Source organism: Cryptomeria japonica, chromosome 8 (assembly GCF_030272615.1).
Source record: "Cryptomeria japonica chromosome 8, Sugi_1.0, whole genome shotgun sequence".
Lineage (NCBI taxonomy): Eukaryota > Viridiplantae > Streptophyta > Pinopsida > Cupressales > Cupressaceae > Cryptomeria > Cryptomeria japonica.
The window spans coordinates 262,163,135-262,190,860 of record NC_081412.1 but is presented as its reverse complement, the minus strand read 5'-3'; positions in this window follow the sequence as shown (position 1 = coordinate 262,190,860).

Genomic DNA, 27,726 nt, shown 5'->3' with positions numbered 1-27,726 from the left:
TACACCCAACAGCTTAATATGTACCTTATATGTGATAAACATTTTACTGTAATACAAGAGATTAGCTTTGGTGGTGGATTTTTTACCTGTAAGGGTTTTCCCACATAAATTTTGTGTTCTCTTTGTGCTTGTGTAAATATTTTGTTTGCTTTTTTATCTTGTCAATGTGCATCTTAATGATTGTAATCTAAAATTGAAAATCATCTCTGCTATACTCCCCATTGAATTTAACAGTATGGAAGGTGTTTCCACGTTGTGCTTTTCCTTACATCCTAGAACATTTTTAAAAAAATAAAAAACTATAATAAAAACTAGCTTGGAATGATCCAATATGAAGGAAGGGTTTCCATTGAGTGCATTAACAAAAGATGCTCTTAAATTCAAAGTTTCACTTGTTATGCCTTTACAAAAGTAGGATAGCTAAATTTTAGCCATGAATTTTAGAGTTTTAGCTTTAGCCATTATGTTAATATGCAACAATCAAGATCCCCCTATTAATGGGGTTGGGAAGGATAATCTTCATGTTAATTCCAAATTAGGAATGGAGTTGTCAGCACTAGAAAATGAATGGATCAAAATCAAGTTTGACGGTGCCTTTAGAGGAAAGCCAAGTATGTGTGGGATTGGTTGTGTTGCAAGAGATAAATCAAGGAAGATTATAGCAGAGAGAGTTGAGTATATTGGAGAAGACACTAATAATTTAGTAGAGTTCAAGGTGGCTTTGTTGGGGAAACAGATAGGAGTGGAGTTAAATGTTAGCCATATACTCCTAGAAGGTGACTTGATTTCAGTGGTTTATGAAATAAGGTGAAATCAAACACCAAATTGGAAACTTTCTCATTGGTTAAGACCAATAAGAGAGCTAATAGGAAGGTTTGAATATTTTAAGGTGGCACATGTGTATAGAGAGGGAAATGAAGTGGCAGATAGATTGGAAAAGGAGGTTGTGAATGGAGTCGCACACTGAGGTATCATGAGACATCTCCACATGAGAGAGGACAATTATTGGAAATGCATACATTTATATAATTTTAAGGTGATGAAGGCATATTTATCCATGAGAATAAATAGGAAGTGTTATTAATCATGCCCAAAATAATAGGTTCAAAGTAATGACAACTAATAACTAGGAGATACGTCTGAGCTAATGCATACATGGCTATCTTTGGTGAGAATAAGACAATAGACCAACTGTGATTGATAGATATACAATTCACACAATCTCATATTCCTTGGAAATACTCCTCCCATGAGTCAGAGAAAATATATGAAGATATTGATGAATTTTTGGTGAAGATGATATGAATTCATCATGATGTAGCTGGTGGGGCAATTTTTGAAGGACGGGATTTAACCAACTATTTATCCTTCATGATGGCTTGTGTGTGACTCACCTTTCCAAATTGAGCTATGAAGAGCGGTGGCATAAAATGGATACACCTATCAGACTTGTCTTAGACAAAAGGCAGATGACTTTTTTTGGGAGAGGTGATAGAAAAAAGGCTCAAGGCTAATCTAAAATACTTGCATGGGTTGATCATACATACGATGAAGACAATTTTGGGGGAATATTTTCTCAAGTCTAACCATAGACATCGAGTTAAAATGGATGTCTCTGCCATGTTTTTGGTAGTGGTGCTAAGTGCGGGGGTGTCAAAGGATGGGGCCAACATTTTATGCCAGAAATTGTTTCAAGATTCAGTTTTTAGGGAGCCTGAGATAGTATTGGTCAATGTGGATAAAAATCTAAGGGTTTCTATTTTGTGGTGTGGCATAGAGGGATAGAGGTGCCTAATATGATAATTCAAAACACATTCGATCTAGCAACCTTGGAAATTGTAGGGAAAGTGTCACTAGAAATTTGGTCTTTCTAAAAAAATTATTGAGAATCACTATGAATGAAGGAGGGGCATGGATTAAGAACTATATGATAATTTAAGTGTTGGAGATTGATGATGATGAGGATAGAGGGGTTATGGTCATCATTGAGGATCCATATGACAAGAATGTGTGTAATGCCTGTCAAAATACCCTAGAGAAAATGAGTAATCTAACTAACAAATAGACAAAAAAAATTCAAACATCTACTAATACATCATATGCATCTACCGCTACTCATATGTATAAATCATAAAATATCATGAATGCATAAGCAAATTGAATGTAACCATAATCTCAACAACATACTATGCAAACGGAATAATAATAAATCTCACAATCATTCATTCCCTATGGTATCTCAATGCCATTACTTAACTAACATTGATACATAAAAACATTCATATACCATAATACCATTAACATCCATTATATTTAGTTTCTATTCAATTAGTTTCTTCCTAATATGAGAATTATGAACTATCAAATGCATATCCTACATAACCCCATTAACTCTTTGATTCATTTTAATACACCAAATCAAATGTTCCTAATCCCCTTTTAAAAACCATCTAGCATGATCATGTCATCATATGCATATCTAATTCATCTCCTTTAAGATTTATCATACATGCCTACAAGCTATTCTTACATAATCATTTTACCAAGATAACCAACATTAAGGAATAACATATTTCAATTTAGTAAATTCACTAATGAACATACATGAATCACTCATCATTTCCATTAGTATCTATAGATATACACAAGATAATCCAATCCCTTTACTTAATCATTTAATCCCATTCAAGTCTAGAATTACATACACAATGAGTATCCATTTGCAACATACATAATCCATTGCAATTCATCATGAATTCATCCTACTACAAGTCCTATTCTTATGTTTATAAGATACTAGTAACATAATCCTTTTAATAATTACATCTTTCTCATGATACAAAATATGTGATATCAATCCCAATTACATAGTTACACTCCAAAGATCCATCCGCATGAAGAGAAGATATAAATCCATATCCACACGTGCTAGCATCCAAAGAAGAACATCCCAATGGAAGAAGGCATCAAACTACCTGACCATGTGGAACCAATAAGGAACCACCCCCCATGCTAGGAGATGACACAAGGTTCCAACTGACACTCTAGACCTAGGCTGACACCTAACAACCAAGGGACTCATCATGACTTCCACAAAAGACAACAACCAAATAACAATAAATAAAACTCACAAGGTTAATCATAAATCAATATATTCCCAGAGGCATAGCAATCAATCAAGGTATAAGGATCATGGACACATGTAGGGAAGGAGTGTCATCACATGCTATCCTCACAAAGAAGGGGCCAAGCCTCAGCCTAGTAAACATGTGGATCCATCTTTACCTATGAGAAATCAAGGGAGTTTGTCTTACCATCTCAACGGTCTTCCCAAGCTCATCCCGAGTCTCTCCTCAAGGGCTATGAGTGGGGCACAACAACTATTCATTATCTTAATTAAGTGAAAGATATTTACCTAACCCACTAATCAAATTATTATGGTTATCACTTGTAATTAAATATAAATTCTTCATATGGTTCCATGGTAGGTCTAGACCCTAAGTATCCTCCCTAGGAACCTCTTAGAGCATATTACTCATGACCCCGGTCCTACACATACAAGAGCCCCCTCTCCCTATCCATGGACCAAGACCTTAGGGTGAAAAATAAACCAAAATGACAGCATCATAACATCTTGATGACTCAACATGAAATGAATCCAAAAACACAACTTCACTAATACAAAACTGAAGTGCAAAGTGAGCCATAAAGCCAACATATAAGAAAGAGCCTTCACCAATCAAAACATAACAATAACAAGAGAAATGTACACATTCATCTTACTCAAACATATACAAATATATACTCAATAGTGAGGCACATTCCTCTCACTGGAGCTCACATATTTCATCCCTCTACAACAAGGCATTCTCCCTCTTCTTGGAGCTAAGCATCGCATATGCACAATCCTCAATGGTAAAGCATAAACCTTCTTACCAGAGCCAAAATAAATTATGAAATTATCAATATCACATCACAAGACATCTTTGAGAACTCAAAACAAACACAAGAAGCCTCTTGTAAAAGCCCACAATCTAGAAAAGTGACCACATTAGGCAGAACTAACAATTATGACCTCAAAGGGTAGTTCAACGCATACAAACACTAGTTTGGCACATATGTGGTGTATATTAGCACATCTACCTCATTATTTGGTGCATCCACATCAAAATTTAGTGCATCTAAGTTCCAGAATAGCGCATTGAAGACAAAGAGCAAAAATGAAGGTAAACGGAGAAAATAAGTGATGAACATGCCTAGTTTTGCACATAGGCTCACAAAATGGAATAGTATCACTCCCAAAAGGTGTGGGAGGATAAGATAATACTATTAAAAAATAAAATTGGAATCACCAAGTCATACAAATGAAATCCAACATCAAATCCTTGCACCTCCTTCACACAATCATGCACATAAGTACACAAAACTCACATAGTAACATATGGAGATGCATTAGAGTACAATGAGATACAAAAAAACAATAAAAATAAATTTAAAAGCTCAAAAAGACCACAAGGAAGGGGAAACATAGATTCATAAAGGAAAAAGTAGAACATACATCCTTGGCAACACTCCATCTTCTAGATTTTGCCAATAACACACATATATTCTTATATACATAAATTAATTCCCCAAACCAAAATTTCTATCTCTAAACACTAAAATCTCCCCTACAATCAATCTTTCCTAGTTGAAATGCAGAGTAGAGTTGAAACTCCAACCTAGAATAATCAAAGTAAAGGCAAGGAAATTCAAAGTAGAGCAAGTCCAAATTGGAAAATCCAACCAAGCGAACTCCAAATCCAATAAGGAATCTTCCACAATCCAAGCTTCAACCAAATTCAAAACTCCAAATGCAAGAAAAATCATCTCAGAAAGTAACCTGACAACACTCTCAGAAAACTCAATAAATAAATTTAAAATCAAAACTATAGAAGAATTCTAGCCAATCAAAATATTCCTATAAACTATATAATATACCTACCATGCATAAAATCAAGATAAATGTTATAAAATAGTTCTATTTACTTACCCCCACCAAGTCATCCAATAGGAAAGAAGGGTAGATAACAACATATAATATAACCAATTATCCAAATAATAACAAGATAATAACATAATAAACACTAGTAAATTAGTAATAAATCAAATCTAATAAATAAATAAATAAAAACCAACACAAATAAAATCCAATTAAATATAAAATCAATATGAACATACAAAACATTTAAAAAAAATAAATAAATAATAAATAATAAATAATCAACTAAACAATAAATCACTAAACCAATTAAATAAATATCAAAGCACCAATAAATCAATAAAGTATCAATCAAATAAATGAACATTAAACCTCAACAATAAATTACCAATAATAATTAAATATTCATAATGACGATACAATGTGGCATCAACTGTTGGCGAAGAACACTGAGCCTCAAGCTTGACTCCTAAAAGAAACAGAGTCAGGGCAGGCTTACAATCAGCCATATGAAAGCGTGCAAGTAGATCAAGAGAATACTTGGGCTGCGATAGTGTAACCTAGAAGGTGATTGTGAAATCTCTATCCCGAGAAAGTAGTGCAAAAGACCCAAGTTAGTCATAGCAAATCTGTCATGCAAAGCAGATTTGACCCTGCTAATGATGGATGCGGTGCTCCCTGTAATGATCAAATCATCAACATAGAGCACAAGTATCAAGTGAGAGTCATCCTGTCGCAAAATGTAGGCATTCAGATCAGAATGACACCCTGGTGAACCCTACTAAGAGAAGAAAGGAATCCATCTTGGCGTACCAAGCCCTGGGGGCCTGCTTGAGGCCATAAAGAGATTTCCTTAGTCTGCAAACCAAGGAAGTATCCTAGATGAAACCTTGTGGTTGCTCCATATAAATCTCCTCATCAAGATCCCCATGAAGAAAGGTACTCTTCACATCCATCTGATGTACAACCCAACCATGAGCTACAGTAATAGCAAGTATCAAGCGAATGGAGTTCATCTTGGCTATGGGCGCAAAGGTCTCAGTATAGTCAACACCTGGAACCTAAGAGAAACCTTTCGCAACAAGCCAAGCCTTATACTTATCTACACTACCGTCCAGTGCAAACTTGGTCTGATAGATCCACTTACATCGAACCATCTTTCTCCCCTTAGGGAGAGGGACTAACTCCCATGTGTTGTTCCTCATCAAGGAACTATACTCTTCCTCCATAGCTTGGCCCCACTCAGGAACCCCTGTTGCTTCCCGAAATGAATGTGGAAGATCTTGATGATGTGATCGAGTCCTCTGTGTATCTGAAGGATCTCCAACAAGAGAACCCGCAGACTCAAGTGTTTGTTGAGCCCAATGAGGTCTAGGTGGAGGTGGAGAATGAGGCTCCTCAACTGCATGTGGACCCTATGGAGGTGTAACCCTACAAGTCAGACTTGAAGGAGTCTCATCATCTCAATCACTGGAATCACTATCCATAATGGAGGAAGGTGGAGGAGGTAGAGAGGCTAAGCTAGGAGAGCTTTCCTCAAAGTGAACACTCCTCTCGATAAACACCTCATGTGTCTTAGGATCCATCAATCTATATGCCTTAACACACTCAGGATATCCAACAAATATGCAAGGCCGACTCTAAGGTTCCAATGCCTTGCATTTTTGCGGAGGTATGCAAGCCCATGCTAGACACCCAAAGACTCTGAAATGTCTCACAATCGGTTTCCTACCAGCCCAAGCCTCAAAAGAAGTAATACCTTGCAAAGATTTGTGAGGAACCCAATTCTAGATGTGTGTGGCACAACTAATAGCCTCTTCCCAAAAGGTGGGATCAAGAGAACATGCATGTATCATACAACTAGCAATTTCTTTGAGAGTTCTATTCTTATGCTCTGCAACTCTGTTCTATTGTGGAGTGTATGAAACAGAATGTTGAAGATCACTCCCCTTAAATGTACAAAAATCCTCAAGTCTTTTGTTCACATATTCCCTTCCATTATCTATACGAAGAATCTTGACCACTTTCTTGGATTGCATCTCCACATGAGTCTTGAAGTCCTGAAATATGTCAAATACTTCACTCTTATGAATGAGAAAGTATACCCAAGTGAAGTAGGAGTAGTCATCAATGAAGGTGAGGACATAACTGGCCTTGCTAAATGAAGGTGCTGGAAATGGACCTACTACATCATTGTGAACAAGTTGAAGAACTTCCAAAGCTCTCCAAGCTTTCCTCTTATCAAACTTCTCCTTGAGATGCTTGCCCATGGAACAACCTGAACATACACCCTCTGAAAAATTGATTTGAGGTAGACCTGTGACCATGTCTTTAGTGTTGAGCTGCTGAAGATAGACCTATGACCATGTCTTTAGTGTTGAGTTGCTAAAGATAGCAGTAGTTGAGGTGACCAAACCACTCATGCCATATCTTACTTTCTAAAATTTGAATGAGTAAGAAAGTCCCTAGAAGGAGAACTTGGTACAAATTGGGAGAATGAATAAAGCCTTGAGTTGTCATTGACTTGTCTCACTACTACCAAGGCATCATCATCAAGTTCCTTTACCACAACTGAATTAGGTGTAAACTCAACGTTTTCCCATTGTGAGTGATTTGGTAGATAGAGAGAAGGTTGGTAGACAAGTTAGGAACATAAAGAACATTCTCAAATGTTCCATCATCCATGTCAATTGATCCTTTCCCTTCAACCTCAACTTGTGTATCATCACCTATGTAATGTGAGGTACCTTAGATGGCTCCAATGAAGAAAACTGCTCCTTTGTAGAACCCATGTGATATGAGGCACCCAAGTCAAGTATCCATTGCTGTGAAGAACCTATTGTAGCCACAAACGATTTCCCTTTTCCCTTAGACTGTGAGGAAGAGGAAGGAGATGAATCCTTCTTTGTGTAGGCGGATGGCAAGTTGATGTTGTTTTTCTTAAGAAGACTTGTCAACTCATCAACTTTCTTGGTGTGTCATCGATGCTCATCATGACCATACTCTTTGCAATATGCACAAGCTGGTTTATCCTTCTTAGGTGGAGTCCCCTTCTTGGAAGAGGATGGAAAATCGCCTTGTGATGGAGAGGATGATTTCCCTTTTTCTTGTTGTCTCTTTGACTTAAATTGCTTCTTCTTGTTGTTGGAATCTTTGCCTTGACCTCCTTGATTCCCTTGATTAGCCACCAAAGCCTTGGACTTTGAAGACTTGAGAAGCCCCATGTTCAATAACTTAGATTGTTCCAATATCAATATTTCTATGAAATCATCAAATGAAGGCATAATGTAGGAACTCCCCACTATCAAACGATGAGTTTGGAAGCTAGACACAAATGTTGCATATTCTGGTGCAAGCTTGTCCAATAAGTTGAATATCAACTGACCGTCCTTTTTGTCAATTCCACAATCCTTAGGCTTTTCTCTTAGCTCATTTGCTTTGGTGACATAATCTTGGATTGTATCAAAACTCTTGGGATCCAAGTTGGTGAGCTCATTGTCAATCTTGTAACCTCTGATTTCATCAACTTGACCATACAATTTCTGATACATATCCCAAGCCTCTTTGATTGTTGTACACTTCTCAATCTGAAAAATGAGGTCATTTGATACATACTTACACAAAGTTCCAAGATCCATGCAATTCTTAGTGAGCCATTCTAACTAAGCATTAGGATTAGCCTTAGGATCGGGTGGTGTTGCTATAGTTCCATCTATGTAATGCATGAGACCTTTTTCCATTAATTTGCTCCATACTTTAATTTTCCATGATGCATAATTATGTGGAGTTAAATGTGGAAATTTATGAGGACTCATTGCAACAAAAATGAAAGAGAACAAGGAAAGAGAGGCACAATCACACAAGACACCCCCCCAAATTCACTCAATCAAAGAACCACCCCCCCCCCAAATGATGATTTGGCACTTTATACTTAGTGCATGTACAATGGGCCACTTGCAAAAAATGGCAAAGTCAAATTTTGATTTCCAATTTACAACTGCCTCAATAAGGCCAAGGGAGACTCAAACTAATGATGAAAGAGATCTAAACTAAGATCCAAGCAAATTAAAAGTACCAAGTAGGCTAAATAAGACCAATATCTGAAAGTACAATTTCCACTCAAAATCCTTGAAATCTGATCATAGATTATGAAAGTAGACGAAAAAATATGCACTTTAAAAAAAATGACACCTGAAAAGGAGGTCGTATGAGCTCAAATGAAGCCTTTGAAGTTGTAAAATCGAGGATTGGACAAGTACAACTGAGAGATTCCAAAAATTGTGAAAAAACTATGCACCAAAATCAGAAAATAACCACACCACTATGAAGACCACAAAAAATTAGGCCAAATCAAAAAAAATTGCACCCAAAAAGAAGCAAAATTGAGCAAGATATGGGCCTTCAAAGTTGACCCAAAAATCCAAACTGCTCAACAAAGAGGAGTTTAAATTTTTTTCAAAAAATGTTGACTAGGCACTGACTGGGTGCTGACTAAGCAGCTAACTAGGCAGAAGGTACGAAACCGCAAAAAAAAATTATTTTATTTTATTTTTATTTTTTTCAAAAAAATCTTTTTCAAAACTGGAAAAAAAATAATTTTTTTTTGAGATCCGAAAATTCTGTACCATATCACCCGAATTGGGTAAAAAAATCCTCCAACACCCAAAATTCGATTGTCGCCAAAATAGGTCGATTTTATACTCGATTTTTATGGAAATGGCCTCTTGGACACAATGGTGAGGTCGAAAATGCTCTAAGATGCCTCCAAAAAATGTTGTCCCTCAGATCCGAAAATAGAAGCCTTTCAAGATGTCTCCCAAAACCAATCAATGAAGCCCCAATAGCTCAAATACCATGTGAGATTTTTCCAAGATCAAGGGAACAATGAAAAGTATAAAAGAGAGACAAAAGAATGACAAGAACAAACTGTATTCTCATCAATATGCAAATGATCAACTGAATTAACCAATACAATGAATATGGGTATGCTTATATAGGGAAGGCCATATGGATATACGAGCACACAATAATGACATGTGGCTCAATGAGAAACAAGGGTAGGTAAGAAATACTAGGGGTAGGTAGGAGAAATAATATAATATTTCACAAGAGGTGGATGACCCACCGAATGTGGAGTGTAATAGCAAAATAAGACCACAAAAGGTGGAATTTCTCCTACAACCTATATCGCTATGTACATACTTCCCTAAGTGTCTCAAATCCAAACTATGAAGAGATGCATTATCCTAAGTTAACTTAAGTAAAGTGTAATAATATCCATAATGAATATTTATTTACACCAACACAAACTATACCATAATTTAATTTAAATTTAAAATTAATAAACTATTCAAATCTAATATCAATTACTCACATAATTAAATATTCACAACACCTCAAGGCAACTCGACATAAGGGTCTAACAACACACTGCAAGACAACACAAGACAACTCAACTGAGATACTATACTGACTAGGATGTCAACTAATACCTAGAGTATAAGGAATGAAACTTATGTCATCTCCAACAACTTGCCATTGGGATAGAGACACGCTTAAACCTATGAGACCAGATGGAGTCGATGTCTAGTACCTACAATCTTGTAACCACCAATAACAATGATACAACATATACAATAACATCTATCATAGATAATCAATCAAGTGATAGAGAATCACAATACCATATCATGCTCGCAATGAGTGGTATGACATCATCCCTGTCATGAAGACACTAGAAGACAATTACAATCATTATATCATCAATTCAATCATCATAATCATGGAATAGGGTTAGCATAGTCAAGATGCCATCATAAACTCATAACAATATGAACCATACAGTGATAATATTAAAGACAATAGAGATCATCAATGTAAGTACATCATCATAATAGTCCATGATATAACTTCATCCACATAAATCGTGATGAATCCACTAATGTCAGAGACACTATTCGTATAAGAATGAAATAAGAGATATCATAACATGCACAAATCTAAAAGAGTTTATCAAACCCTCTCATAAAGGATGAGTCAGGGAGGGGCACTACAATGTGGAGAAGGTTAGTTGTCTAAAGGAGGAGGTGCCAGGTCATGTGCAATGTAGTGTTGAGTGTCCGTTTTGAGCTAGGGTTGAGGTCGGGAAATAGAATTTCGCAGGTTAATGGCTATAGCAAGAAATTGTATGTATATTTATTAACAGATAGGCAAATTTTGTTATATTTTGCTAGCATAGTTGGGTGGGGTATTGTTGGACATTGTTGATGCTAGGATATGTTGTTGTCATTGATGTCAACATATTCCTGTGATTTATTGCTCTGGTGATTGTAGAATTATTTATTGGGATCATGGTCTGGTGTATGGAGTATTCCTAGTGTCATTACATCTTTTTGTATTAGTTTCAGTGGTCTGGAAAGCTTAATTGATCATATCATATGATTCGGTCTGCAGTTTGGTTTTTTTGATCAGTGCTTTGTAGAGTTTGGTATTTCCTCTGGTATATTCCGATGTGATCAGATCTTGAGCTTTGATTTTGGGAGATTGTTTGGGATGTTCTTGTGTATCTTCATTTTAGATGGTTCATGATTTGGTGCTCCATAGGTTATCTTTCTTTGTGATAGTTAATGTTGTTTGAGTATCCTTGAGGTTCAGATGTTGATCGATGAAGATTTGATGAGTGATATTGGTACAACTATTACTGATGATTCTAATGTTCTTATTGGTGTTTCCTAATTATATCCCATTTGTTTTGATGATCCGTATTGATCATTGTGCAAGTTTTTGGTGATTTTCATGATCCAATGATGTTCTTCATGTTATGTGATATTCTTGGTGGTGTAGCATGTTGGGGTTGATCTTGGTCAAATTTTTGGTGATGTTGCATGTTCGGAGATTTGATTTAGGTCCAGGTTATGTCATGTATACCATTTTATTGGTCCGGTGGTCGATCTTTGTATCACGTAATGTAATTTTGTAATTAGGTATTGAAGGTTTAGCCGATCTTGTTGTAAAGGTTGATGAAATTGTATAAATGGGTGATAAAGTCATATAATTTAGGTATCAAGGTTATGTGTGCATTATTAGAGAGTGGTGTATGAGCGAATAAAGGAATTCATCCTTTAGTAGTGTGATTGCGCATAGTTTGTGAGGGTTGCAAAGCATACATGTGCACTTAATCGGAACTATCATCGGGCATTAGCAGATGCTATCATTATAGTTCATTCCTTCTGGATTGTTGTCCTGAATCTTATTGTAAGAGTGAGACTTCCCTGAGGGTTGTAGCCTTCCAGGTTATTATATTTTGTGCAGTAAGCTATGGGCAGGGAGCTTGAATGTAGGTGCATTCCCCATTGTAATATTTTCACATACTACTGCAAATTATCATCTTATTGTGGGTAGGTTCCCATCGTGGTTTTTCTCTTAATCGAGTTTTCCAAGTCAAAATCTTGGTGTTGTGTGTTGTGCTATCAATTTTCTTATCTTTTTTATTGTTGTAGTTTATCATATTTGAATTTGAGGTTAAGTTTGATAATCCGATGAAAACTAATTCACCCCCTCTCAGATTTCCTTCTTTGTTGTTTCCAACAATTGGTATCAGAGCCAGATCCTCCAGAAGAAGCTTGATTTCTTGAGGTGATCCAGGATGATAACTAGAAGTGGAAGTGTTATCTTTAAGAAGGAAAGTCTAAGATTTGATGGAAGTAACTATGCTATATGGAAGAACCAGATGGAGGCACACTTGAGATTTCTTGGAGAGGATTACTGAAAGATTACAAAGAATGCCTATTTTGTTCCTCTAAATGGACTGGTCACTGCGAATGAGATCAAGGAAGCTGAAAAATAACATTAGAGATAAGGAAGCATTTTTTAGTGCCTTGACTAATTCAGAGATGACTAATGTCATGGAACTTCAGACTGCACATGAGATCTGGGAGAAGCTTGAGACATTGTATGAAGGAGATAAACAAGTCAAAGTTACTAAGTTGCAGAGTTTGAAAGGGAAGTATGAGATGTTGAGAATGGGAGAAGATGAGAACATAAATTCCTTTATGGCTAAGGTGAATGAACATGTCCTAGGTATCAGATGTGTCAGTGGAACCCTTTAGGAAGATGAAATTGTTGCTAAGGTTTTGAGATCATTGCCTCTTGCTTAAAAACATAAGGTAACTGCTATTGATGAGATCTAGAGTGTAACCACTATGACAAGAGATATGTTGGCTAGAAAGATTATTGCATTTGAACTGAGCGAGTTTGGTGAATCACATGGAAATTCAGAGACAACATTTAGAACTTTTGTATCTGAAAAGAAAAAGTATGACCCTAAAGAATGTAGAATATACAAATATAAAAGAGAGAGATAAGAGTTGGAAGAGAAAGAAAGAGAATTGGAGGAGCTTGAAGCATTGATTTCCTGAAGATTGCCTAAAGGAGTCGGTAAGTATGATGGAAAATTGCCTCTGAAATGTTTCTCTTGCAATAAGATAGGACATTTTTCTTCTAGATGCACAGAGAGAATATCTAAATATGACAAGCATGATAAATTTGATAAGCATGATAGGAATAATAGATATGAGAAGCATGAGAAGTATGATAAGACTTACAAGCCTAACCGAAAGTATAAGCATCAGAAGAACTGTAAATATGATGTTGATGAAGGTGTTATAGATGAAGAATCAAAAGGAGATGAAGTTGTGTTTACTGCTATTAAAGAAGATAGACCGATACCTATTGATTCTACAAGATGCACTATTGAGGAAAAAGCTTTAGCTGCTAGAGTTGAAAAGAAAGATGAATGGGTGATTGACAGTGGTTGTTCACATCATATGACCAGTGATAAAAGAAAATTTGTGAATATGGAAAGGTATGATGGTGGAATAGTTAGATTTGGAGATGACAAATCTTGTGTGATCCATGGTAGAAGTTCTATTTCCTTTGATGGTAAGCATAACATTGATGATGTCTTGTATCTTGAAGGTTTGAAGCATAATCTTTTAAGTGTTGGATAGATGGTGGACAAAGGTTATGATTTGCAATTCAAGAATGGAAAATGTAGAATCCAAAATGCCTCTGGTATAGAGATTGCATCAGGAACTAAGACTGAAGGTAATATCTTTCATTTGAATGTTGGTGAGAAAAGTTGTTGGATTGCTCAGATTGATGAAAGTTGGTTGTGGAATAAGAGAATGTGTCATGTTAATTTTGATTCAATGATTAAGATCATTTATACACAAGTTGTTAGAGATTTGCCTAAAATTATTAAACTTGCTAATCCGGTATGTAAGGAATGTCAAATGGGAAAGAAAACAAGAATTTCTTTCAAGAGTAAGTAGTATACATATAATGGATTGCTAGATCTTCTACATATTGACTTATGTGGACCTATAAATATCAAAAGTGTACAGGGTGACACATAGTTTATGTTACTGATTGATGATTATTCCATAATGATGTGGGTTGTCTTTTTGAAGGAGAAATTAGAAGAATTAGATAAATTCAAGATGTTCAAAGTGAAGGTTGAGAGTGAGACAGGATTGAAGGTGAAGAAGCGTGGAGTTAGGAGACAATTATCTGCTCCTAGAACCCCACAACAAAATGGAGTTGTTGAAAGGAAGAACGAAACTATTTTGGATGCTACAAGGAATATGTTGATTGAAGGAAATGTTCTAAAGATCTATTGGAGAGAAGTTGTTAACACTGTTGTTTACACATTCAACCAAGTGCATATAAAAGGTGATGTTGGTAAGACTCCTTATGAACTATGGTTTGGTCATGTTCCTACTATGAGATATTTCAGAATTTTTGGAAGCAAGTGTTATATCAAGAGAGAAGACAATATAGAAAAGTTTGATGCAAGAAGTGATGAAGGAATTTTCTTGGGATATTCAACAAAGAGAAAATCCTACCGGTGCTACAATAAGAGATTGTGAAAGATAGTGGAAATTTTAAATGTGAAAGTTGATGAAAACTATGGAAAACAAATTAGAGCATGTGGGTATGATGATCAGGATGTTGTTTTAACACTAAATTAGACTGAAGAATTGAAGCAAAATGATCTGGATGTTGTTGCTGCTAATGTAGAGGTGCAGGAACCTGAAAATCAAAATAATCAGAAGAGCTCGGGGTACGTAAGTATGAATCACTCTAAAAATCATATCATTGAGATAAAAACAAAGACGTGATGACTAGAAGAAGGTTAGTTGTTGAAGAGGTATGTTTGATTTCTAAAATTGAACCTAAAGATGTTGTTGATGCTTGCAAAGATGAAAATTGGTTGAAGGCTATGGAAGAAGAATTGAAGCAGATTGAAAAGAATGACACATGGGAGCTTGTACCTAGACCTAAAGACAAGAATGTGATTGGTACTAAATGGATATTCAGGAACAAATTGAATGAAGTCAGTGAAGTTGTTAGAAACAAAGCAATACTGGTATGCAAAGGATATTCACATAAAAAAGGAATTGATTATGAGGAGAATTTTGCTTTGGTAACTAGACTTGAAGTTGTTAGGCTATTGCTTGCATATGTTGTCTATAAGGATTTCAAGGTATATCAGATGGATGTCAAGTCATCTTTTCTGAATGGTGATCTTGAGGAAGAAGTCTACATTGAGCAACCTAATGGATTTTCATTATCAGATGATGGAGACATGGTATGCAAATTGAAGAAATCTTTATGGATTAAAACAAGCCCCTAGAGCCTGGTATGCTAGATTGGATAAGTATTTGCTGAAATTGGTATTCAATAAAGGTATTGTTGATAGTAATCTATATTTCAATATTGAGAATGATAACATTTTAATTGTTGAAGTTTTTGTTGATGATATTATCTTTGGCAGAGATGATAACTTGAGCATCAAGTTTGTCGATGAAATGCAGAAAGAATTTGAGATGTCTATGACAGGAGAGATGAAATTTTTCTTAGGATTACAGATTTCACAGACTGGAAAAGGTATTTTTATATCTCAAACTAAATATGTGAAGGTATTGCTGAAAATTTTTGGTTTAGAAGACTCTAAATCAGTTGGAACTCCTATGACGACTGGCTGCAAATTGTCTAAAAATGATTAATCTCCAAAAGCTAATCAGACCTTATACATATCTATGGTTGGTGGACTACTATACCTAACTCAGACCAGACCTGACATTATGCATGTTGTGTGCATGGCTGCTAGATATCAAGTTGATCCAAAAGAGAGTCATGTCAGTGTTGTAAAGAGGATATTCGGATACCTGAAAGGAATTGTGGATTATGGTTTATGGTACCCGAGGAATGATGATTTCATGTTGTTTGCTTACACTGATGTTGATTGCACTGGTGATGTTGATGATAGGAAGAGTACTTGTGGTGGTGCATTCTTTTTGGGTAATAAATTGGTTTCATGGGCAAGTAAGAAACAAGATTCAGTTTCCCTATCTATTGTTGAAGCTAAGTACATTGTTGCTGCTAGTAACTACACTCAGGCAGTTTGGATGAAGCAAATGTTGAAAGATATTAGATTTATCTATGATGAGCTTATTATCATATATTGTGATAATTTCAGTGCTATAAATATGTCAAAGAGCCCGGTGCAACATTCAAAGATTAAACATGTGTCAATCAAGTATCATTTCTTGAGAGAAAAAGTCAGTGAAGAGGAAGTGAAGCTAGAATATGTGTCTACAAATAAACAAATTATTGATATTTTTACTAAGCCTTTGCCTATAGACACATTTGTCTATTTAAGAGACAAGTTGGGGATATTCACCCCTCCTGATGGGAACTAAATGCATTGAGTTGCATCAATTTGGTGGACTTCATAATCTTATCTTCCTGTCTGGATTGATGAGTTTATGTTGCTCCTCAGGTGGAGTAGTTGGTTTGTGGTTGCACTGATTATATGTTTTAGGAGGAGAGAATCATGATTCATTTGAGGGGAGAGTTTAGTTTTTTGTTTTGATCATCTTTGGCATTGTTGTCAAAGGGGGAGAGAAGCATGTGAAAAATTGTTTTATCTACTTAATCTTAGGGGGAGTTTGTTGGAGATGTTTTCTTTCTTTGCATTGATTGTTTTTCACATTCATATGTTGTTATCAATGCCAAAGGGGGAGATTGTTGGACATTGTTGCTTCTAGGATATGTTGTTGTCATTGATGTCAATATATTCCTATGATTTATTGCTTCGGTGATTGCAGATTGATTTATTGGGATCACGGTCTGGTGTATGGAGTATTCCTAGTGTCATTGCATCTTTCTGTATTGGTTTCAGTGGTCCGAAAATCTTAATTGATCATATCATATGATCCAGTCTGTAGTTTGATTTTTCTGATCAGTGCTTTGCAGAGTTTGGTATTTCCTCTGGTATATTCTGGTGTGATCAGATCTTGAGTTGTGATTTTGGGAGATTCTTTGGTATTTTCTTGTGTATCTTCATTTCAGATGGTTGATGATTTGGTGCTTCATGGGTTATCTTTCTTCGTGACAGTTGTTGTTGTTTGATTATTCTTGAGGTTTAGATGTTGATCGATGAATAGTTGATGAGTGGCGTTGGTATAGCCGTTACTCATGATTCTAATGTGCTTGTTGGTGTTTCCTAATTATGTCCTATTTATTTTGATGATCCGTGTTGATCGTTGTGCGATTTTTGGGTTATTTACATGATTCGGTGATGTTCTTCATGTTATGCGGTATTCTTGGTGGTGCAGTGTGTTGCAGTTGATCTTGGCAAGATTTCTAGTGATGTTGCATGTTTGGAGATTTGATTTAGGTCCATGTTATGTCATGTATATCATTTTATTGGTCTAGTGGTCGATCTTTGTATCATGTAATGTAATTTTGTAATTAGGTGTTGAGGGTTTAGTCGACCTTGTTGTCAAGGTTGATGAAATTGTATAAATAGGTGATAAAGTCATGTAATTTAGGTATCAAGGTTGTGTGTGCATTATTAGAGAGTGGTGTATGAGTGAACAAAGGAATTCATCCTTTGGTAGTGTGATTTAGCAGAGTTTTGGAGGGTTGTAGAGCAGACATATGTGCTTAACTGGAACTATCATCAAGCATTAGCAGATGCTATCATTATATTTCATTCCTTCCTGATTGTTGTCTAAATCTTATTGTAAGTCAGTGAGACTTCCCTGAGGGTTGTAGCCTTCTGGGTTATTATATTTTGAGTAGTGAGCTCTAGGCAGTGAGCCTGAATGTAGGTGCATTCCTCATTATAACATTTTCACATACTACTGCAGAGTATCATCTTATTTTGGGCAGGTTCCCACCATTGTTTTTCCCTCAACTGGGTTTTCCACATCAAAATCTTGGTGTTGTGCGTTGTGCTATCAATTTTCTTATCTTTGTTGTTGTTGCAGTTTATCAAATTTGCATTTGAGGTTAAGTTTGATAATTCAGTGAAAATTGATTCACCCCCCCCCCCCCCCGCCTCTCAGTTTTCCTTCATTGTTGTTGCCAACAAGTATATGGTATAGTGTGAAGTTCTTTGGTCACCATTCTGGGGAAAGGGGTGCTACATTTTTTTTATGGCACTAGGTTGATAGGTTTTGGTCTAGTTTGTCTCTACTAAACTACTTGACATGATATTATGTAATTTTGAAAATTATTAAATATTTTTAATATGATATGAGGAGCTACCCCATATGCAGTAATTTACCAACCAAAAAAATGCAACAATCAAGATCACTCTTGAGCTAGTCTAGATATATTTTGTATTACACAAGGAATTTGTCAAATCTTAAATTAAACTATCAAAAATGTTAAGATCTTTGTAGCTAGGTGAATTAGTTCTGTTGTTGTTTATATACTTCTTGAAAGATAAGTTAAATAATACAAAGCACAAATGTTGTCCATTCTCACATGGAAGCAACATAACTAAATACCAATACTAGAATCTGTTTTCATTGCATCCCTTTAACTGAATTTTTCTAAAATTTCTTGGAATGAAATATGCTTGTTCTTGCCTCTAAATTTTGAAGCAAAATATGCAAAACTAGTTGTTGATTGGACCTTTTTACAATTTTTGTTTTGTGAAATCCCTCTCCCATATCACAATATTCTCATAATGCACTTTGACTTATTGAAATGTATAGGTTGGTGGACAACTCACTCCAAGAGTACCAAACATTTCCCTTCCCTTAAATTAATTACAAGTATGTTTGATAATTTTCCCAAATAATCCAAACTTGATTTTTGAATTATAAATGATAAAGCCCTATCTATAATTACATAGATTATGACTGCTAGGAGCTCTTTTGGATCCCTCACATCACTTGGCCTATTAATTTCTTGCATGCCATTGTTTAGAGACATGTTTGTAGGGTTGTATGTTAGCTCTCAAAAACATAATTGTTTATGGTAAAAATGGAATAACAATATTGAAAGACTAAAATAGATTCAACCACAAAACCTAGCCTAACAACAACAAAGATCCACCATAACATATGAAGATTACCTAAGACAATTTAAATCAATAAAATCACAAAGATTATACCATCACATGTCCAATAGGGTTTGGATCTCCATTGATCTTTCTTGATATATTTGCTCTTAGATTTTATATGTGCACAAGAGCTCAACAAAGAACGGAAATGTGGTTGATAGCTAGATCGCATATGAAAGTTGGAATGCTAGAATGATTGAAAATGCTAGTAGTTGAATTGAATAGGGTTGATAATGAAGGAAGCATCTCCTTATATAGAAGACACTATAAGAAATGGAGGGATGAGATTAAGAGGTGTAAAAGTTAAATGGTCTACTATGATTAGAGGGTAGGTAGTGTAGGAATTAACAGATGAATGACATGTGTCATGAGTAGAATAGGCTAATGAATGAATGAATTAATTAATTAATTAAAGATTTATTTAATTAATAGAGGAAGTGGGGTCAATTAAATAAATAAGTATTTATTTAATTTAGGGGAAGATAATTTCTTTATTTATTTTTATCGATAATTGGCCGAAGCCTGAATAGCTTTTGACTGGAACTATGAACTAGTGGGGACACAGTAGGGGGCCCCATCCCTATTACATATCTTTGAATTATTATTATTATTATGTTTGATTAGATTGACCCCAAGACCTTCCCCATCCTATGGAAGGCCAAGAGTCACAGCTTAGAATTCCACTTCAGATGTCCCTATTGGGAATTGAACTTGGGTCTCCACAGTGAGAACCCAGTGTTTTAACCACTTAAGCTCAACCCCTTGGACAGGGGAAGACAATTTAAATAAATAAAGGTATTTATTTAAATGAGGAAAAAGGCTAGAAGAGGATAAATGAATTAATTAAATAAATAAAGATTTATTTATTTAATAGAAGAATTAGGCTAAAATAATTAAATAAATAAAAATATTTATTTAATTAGACAAGACAATTTTAGGTGTCTACATTTTGCCCCTCTTTGAGATAATGCAACTTGTCATGTTGTTTCAAAGAAGATAAGATGAACTGATACAAAGTTGCTCCAAGATGGGAATGATATGCCCCCTCGAGAAATTGGATGAAAATGTCTGAAAAGAGTGCAAACAATCTCTCAATAAGAAAGAAAGGCTAGAAAGGACTGACAAGATAAGATAGAGTCATGAGATAAAGAAGACTAACTCAGGAGACTAGGGTTAGGGTAGTCTATAAGATAGACTATGAGGGAAAACATCCTCATTATCATCCACACATCTAAGAGATTAGAGTGTAGAGAGAGCAGAGAGCAGTCAATGGTTAGCAGCGATGGGATTGGTGCATAGATTCGATCATGTTCACCGATATCAGAAGCCAGTAGATGCAGGAGAGCCGGTAAGTAAAAAAAAACCTCCTTGTACCTTGTTGCATTAATTGTTGTCATAAATGCATGTTAGGTAGGATAATAAATGCACATTAGGTATGATTGTAAAAAAATGTCAAGTTGGGGGAAAAACGACAAGGCACATCTGTGTTGGTGCCAGGCGTGTCTGGGTAGGCTAAGCACATCTACATTGGTGCCAAGCGCATCTATTATTCCAGTAACATTTGTGTCAGATGCGAGCACGTCTGTGTATTTCAGGCGTGTTTGTACAGGACAGGCACGTATGTGCATAGCAGAGGCACGTCTACATGATTCGGGAACGTCTGTGAAGGGCAGGTGCATTTGTGAAGTATGCAAGTGTGTTTGTGTCGTAAATGCATGTTTATGTCTTCAAGGTTGAATTGACAGTTCTGTGATAAACATATGTTGTCGATTGGATAAGTTGCTGAGAGGATACACTCAAGCAGGTCCTCTAGGGAAGACTAGGATAGCAGATAGGGCTAGGATTGACAATTCTGTGATAGAACATACATTGCCAATCAGGAAACTAATTTAGAGGATACACTCAAGAAGAGACCCTAGGATAAGATAGAATGAGGCACTTTGTGATGAACAGGGAGTACCATAGAAATTGGTAATTTTGTGATAGAACATATGTTGCCAATTGGATTAGGCTGAAATTGACAATTCTATGATAGAACATACATTGTCAATTAAATAAGCTACTCAAGAGGATACACTCAAGTAGTTGCCCTAAAAGATAGGATCAAAGTAGCACTTTGTGATGAATAGGGAGTAATACTAGGATAGAGTGCCATATGATAGATATAAGCACTAGGATAAAAAGTAACACTTTATGATGAACAGGGAGTACCACTAGGATTGACACAGTTGATTTGCTTGACTGCGGGAGGACTTACCTATGCTGGAGTCATGGGAGAGATTCCCTTCGACTCAAAGTTTGCAAGAAGAGCTGACATTTGAGGATAGAGTAGCAGTTGAGGCCATGGGCTTGTGATACATTATGTATGTCCTTGAGTTTCATGTGAACATGGGATTGTTGACTGCATTAGCTAGGAGATGGAACTTAGAGACTTGCACATTTCATTTGTCGATGGGTGAGATGACAATCACCTTAGAGGATGTATACAAGATACTGTGGATAGCAATCATTAGGGAGTTAGTTCCTTATGATCAAGAGGGAGATAGGGATGAATTGAGATGAGTGTTTCAGGATCCAGGACTGGAGATGAGGGCTAGACATGTGGCGTGCGACACTATGACAGCTACAGGATTGGCACTACCAACAGTGCTGGAAGGAGTGATCAGTGGGTTCCTCTATCCAGACAGGACGACACAAGGGTTGGCAGTGGGATGGGGGAGGACACTAGAGACATTGGTGACTAGGTCGTGTCTGCTGGAACACTTGTACTATGAGCTGCATCAGTTTGTATATCACATATCAATAGGATTAGGATGTGGAGTGACATTGTTGCAGGTATGGCCATATTAGTATCTATCAGCTACATGACCGATACACTCTAGAGGCAGGGGACATGGATGCAATTATGTGCATCTGTATGATATGACTACTTCTCAACCACGGATTGGGAGGCTAGAGTATTTGCACTGGGTTATTGATGAGATAGATGGTGTGGTATGGAGGCCTTACTTAGACTATGAGGAGTGGGAGGATGATGTAGTGGAGTTGTCATATGTATTCAGGAGTAGGTATCTGATCGGTCGGACACCATATGTGATTGAGTGATAGTTGATTGACAGGTTATGCAGGCAGTTTGATAGGATACATCGGATGCCATGGGGATCAGGGATGTATACGCAGATAGTGAGGGATCAGGGTTATTTAGGTCCATTATTGTCTTATGATCAAGCAGTGACACAACTGTAGGAGATGGTTCCCATGCCATGGGACATATCAGCAGATGTAGAGGATACAGGTATGGATGTAGAGTATATTGCATATTGGGCAGAGCATCCGTTTCCATGGTTGATGGATCTAGAGGAGCCGATAGATGAAGATAGAGGAGGTGATGGAGATGATAGTGGATATGGCGGACGTAGGGGTCGACGGCAGAGGTGGGGAGCAGTGATAGAGAGGAGAGTGGCTCAAAGGAGAGAGGGAGGGGAGGAGAGACAGATGCATGTAGTGAGGGGTAGATATGGATTATCGTTACAGGTGCCAGCAGTACAGGGTCTTAAACAGGTACAAGTTCTAGATAGTTACATGGATGGGGATAGGGATAGGAGAAACCATAGAGATAGGGTGAGGGGAGAGAGGAGGAGGATGAGCTAGTATCCTTGAGGGAGATCTTCCAGGGACAGGTAGATAAGATCCAAGATCTAGAGTAAGATATAGCTAGACTTAGGAGACAACTCAGGGATACTGAGTGGGAGAAGGATCAAGCTATTCAGCGCTATAAAGAGGTTGAGATAGCACTGAGAGTAGGGAGGTAGGCAATAAATGACATAAGAGCCAAATACACCTATGTTCTATAGGCGGGGGAGGAGATAGCCTACTGGAGAGACTTGTACTATGGAGTGGTGCTACTAGATCAGCGGGCTAGGAGCTTCCAGAGACCATCGTGGACTGCGACGACCACTAGAGGGAGAAAAAGGAGATAGACATCTAGTGGTGGGGTCATGGGTCCTCCACCACCACCAGATAGGGGGGCATGAGAGATGATCCTGGGCTGGGTCCTTCCAGAGCTTAGACTTTGTTGAGGCCAGCCATCTCCAAGGGAGGGATTTCATCATAGCCTTAGAGGGCTCCCTATGTGTTAAGTTTTGTACCATTTTGTATTATGACACCTTCGGGTGATTGTAGCCATATGATTTTGACATGACTGTATTATGACACTTATGATTTTAAGATATATATATATATATATATGAGATGATTCATCTTTGCGGCAGCTATATGCATGTGTACCTATGTGATGCTTCTATATGTTTGATGATGATGATTTTATGATGCTTATGATATGGATGCAAATATGTACATGATGAAATGCAATATTTTTGTTCTTTTATGTTTTTAAATGTTATGCAAATGCAAATGTGAATGTATGAAATGTAGATGAATATGACGAGGATGTAAAATGTGCTAACATATGTTGTGTGCAGGATGTGATGTAATTGTGATATCTATATGTATGTATGAAATGCTAATATGTAGTAATGCAGGTGTAAACTATATGAAATGCAAATGTTTATGGTGTGTCATTATACTCAGTCATGTGATAGCGGGCTACGCGGACTCGAGAAGGACGATGGAGGTCAATCAAGAAAGGGGGATGAAAGATAGAAGATATGGAAATGAAAGAGCTTTATTATGGCAAAATAGATTATGACAATCGAGGCATATGTTCGACCCAGAAAGTCATTGTACCCGTTTGCATGGAGATCAGACAGTTGCAAACAAGGAATGCCCCAGTTCACACTAGACTCTTAGTGTCCTCATATCCTTGGACAAGTCATAGCATTACTAAGAGACAATCCACAAACAACAAAGAAAAATAGGTGACGATACCCCATCCTCGCCTTTCTAGTCAAAGACATCCTGGAGATAAAATCAAAAGATAACCAAGAATCGACACCAACATCCACTGTAGTCCTCAAGTTTAGTGTCTCTTGTCACTTGTATAAGTCTATTTGATTGTGGTCACAATGTTTACTTTCATAAAAGGATAGATAGCACTGAACCATAATATTGTCTGAGTTTGTTGAAAGATTTGATTTGTTGAAGACCATTGCTGCTTGTGTCTCATCTGAAACTGACTAAATCCATGAAAGTGATACTTTATTGCAGATTGGTGATGCAAGTGTTGCTTTATTGTGGATTGTGTGTGGATAGATTGAAGAAAATTGGAAGAAATTGTACTCCTCTAAACATGTGATGCTCTTAGTTCCACACCCATCACTAGATGTAGGATTTGCCTTAGCCACAGATAGGAGCTGATTTATTATGGATGGAAAGGTTGCGAGTGTGTACAAAGTGAAAAGATGAAATGGCATCCTGAAGGAGGGAGGAGCAATGTCTCTACACATGGCATCAATGACCCGGTTTTCACCATGGTACTTTCCTAGGGCACCACCAAAGTGATTTTCAACGTTGGCCAAATTTTTTTCTTTTTTCTTTTTTTATTTTTCAAATTTTTTTTGTGTCACAGGGTGCCTGTTTGCCAGGTTTTCACCAAGTAATGATTTTTTTTATTTTTACGATTTTTTTGTATTTTTGAATTTAAGATATACTAAAGAGCTATATGTAAAACCTGCGAAGGTGCATGCTATTGATAGGATCCTCCAAAGGTTCGCCCTCTGGGGTTGAGAGTTGATATGCACCAGATCCATAGGTTGTTGTGATGATGTAAGGACCAAGCCAATTTGGTTCAAACTTGCCCTTCTTCTCTCTATCTTGCTGATTTTTAGGATTTTCTCTGAGAACTAAGTCACCTACCTCAAATGTGTGAGGCTTTACCTTGTGATTTTAACTATGACTCATTCATTGTTGATAAGCCTTGAGATCATTAAAAGCAATTTGTCTTCGTTCATCCAATAGTTCTAGTTCTTATAAGCGAGAGACCCTATAGTATTCATCACTGATAATGTTATGCAAATAGACTCGTAAAGATGGTAGCTTGACCTTGATAGGCCAGATAGCTTCAGCACCATAGACAAGTGAATAAGGTGTGGTTCATGTAGGTGTGCGAACACTTGTGCGAGAAGCCCAAAGTGCAAGATTAAGTTGGATATGCCAATTTTGGCTAGCGTCATCGACTATCTTTTTGAGGAACTTAAGAATAGTTTTATTAGACGCCTCATCTTGACCATTACCTTGGGGGTAATAGGGAGTGGAAAAATGATGAGTAATATGGAAGCAATCACAAAGTTCATGAACATCCTGGTTTTTGAAGGGATTTCTGTTATCAGTGATGATGGAGAGAGGAATACCGTACCGGCCATCGTACCGGCCAATGATATAGTTGAGAATGAATGTAGCAATTTGTTTTCCAGTGACTTGTGTAAGAGGCACAACTTTAGTCCATTTTTTGAAATACTCTGTGGCAGTGATAATGAATTTGTGTCCATTGGAAGAAGGAGGGTGAATCTTGCCTATGAGATCAAGTCCCCACTGACAAAAGGGCCAAGGAGTTGCAATCATTTGAAGTTCTTGTGTTGGTGCATTAATAAGGTCTCCATGAATTTGACATTCCTTGCATTTATTGACAAAGTGATATGAATCTTTTTCTATATTGGGCTAGGAGTATCCAGTCTTGATGAGTTTCTTGGCTAAGGTAGGACCAATAGAATGTGGACCACATATTCCTTCATGAAATTCACATAGCGCAATTTGAGCTTCGTCCCTTTGTAAAAATCTAAGGAGAGTGCCATCTAGACCTCAACGGTATAGGATATCGGCTAAAATGACATATCGGGAAGATTGGCGAATGAAAGTGCAACATTGGTTGTTGGACAACTCAAGAGGAGGGGTGTGGTTACAAAGGTATGTGAAAATGGAACCATATGGCTGGGAATTAGGACCAACAACACATATCATCTCAGTAGGAGTGATCTCATACGAGGAAACCAAAAGGTTATCCACCAAGAACTCATAGTGGGTTTCATTCTATGGTAGATCGATCAACGAGGCAATAGTAGCCATGGCATCTGTGGCTCGATTCTGCTATATTGGTATCTACTCAAAGGTTAACTTCATGAAATGTTGATTGAATTCATCTACCATTTTCTTGTAAGGCATTAATTTTTTCATCCTTTGTTTGGTATTCATCGGTTGCTTGATGAATTACTAGTTGAGGGTCCCCAAAAACATGAAGTTATTGGATCTTCCACTGAACTGCAATCCGCAATTCAGTTGTTAATGCCTCATATTCTGCTATGTTATTAGTGTAAGGAAATGACAATCGATATGATTTTGGAATGGAATCCCCTTGAGGTGTGATAAAGAGGATGCTATCTCCTGCACCATGTTGCATGTATGAGCCGTCAAAGTATAGTTGCCTAGGCATTGTGTGTGATACCGTCAGGATGGATTCGTCTAGAAACTCTGAAGTTAGAGTATCATCTATCATGGGTGCATCTGCTAACTGATCTATGATAGCTTGTCCCTTTATTGCTTTTCTGTCCACATATTCAATGTCAAATTCACTCAAAATTATCACCCATTTGGCTAGTCTTCTAGTAAGTGTCACCTTATTGAGAAGGTATTTTAATGGATCAATCCTTGCGACCAACTTAGTTGTATGAGTTAGCATGTAATGTCATAATTTCTACAAAGAAAAAACCACAACGAGACACGCACGCTCAATTGGTGTGTAGTTTATCTCATAACCAACCAAAGTACGACTGATGTAATAGACTGCCTTTTCTTTGCCCTCAACATCTTGTTGCGCTAAGAGTGCCCCCAGTGTTGTTGATGTAGCTGATATGTAGAGTAATAGGGGTTGTGCTGGGACTGGTGGCATCAAGACTAGTGGATTCAAAAGATAATCTTTGAGTATCTAAAAATCTTGTTGACAATTATCGTCCCATTTGAATTTGATGTTTTTGTGTAGCAAATGCTTAAAAGGATGTCATTTATCTGCAAGTTGTGCTATGAATCATCATATGGACTGGAGTCTTCCTTGTAAAGATCAAATTTGACTGATATTCATTGGTGGTGGCATTTCTAGGATCGCTTTGACTTTCGTTGGATCGGCTTCAATTCCTCTTTTTGAAACAATGAATCCTAGGAGCTTCTCAGAGGTTACTTCGAAGACACATTTCCTGGGGTTTAGTCTTAATTTGTATTTTTCCAACCGATCAAAAATGAGTGAAAGGATGTCCAAATGTGTATCTTTGTCTATTGATTTTTCCCAAGAGGTCATCAACATAATCTTCTACAGTTATGTGCATGAGATCATGAAAGATAGTAGTCATGGCTCGTTGGTATGTAGCGCCTGCAT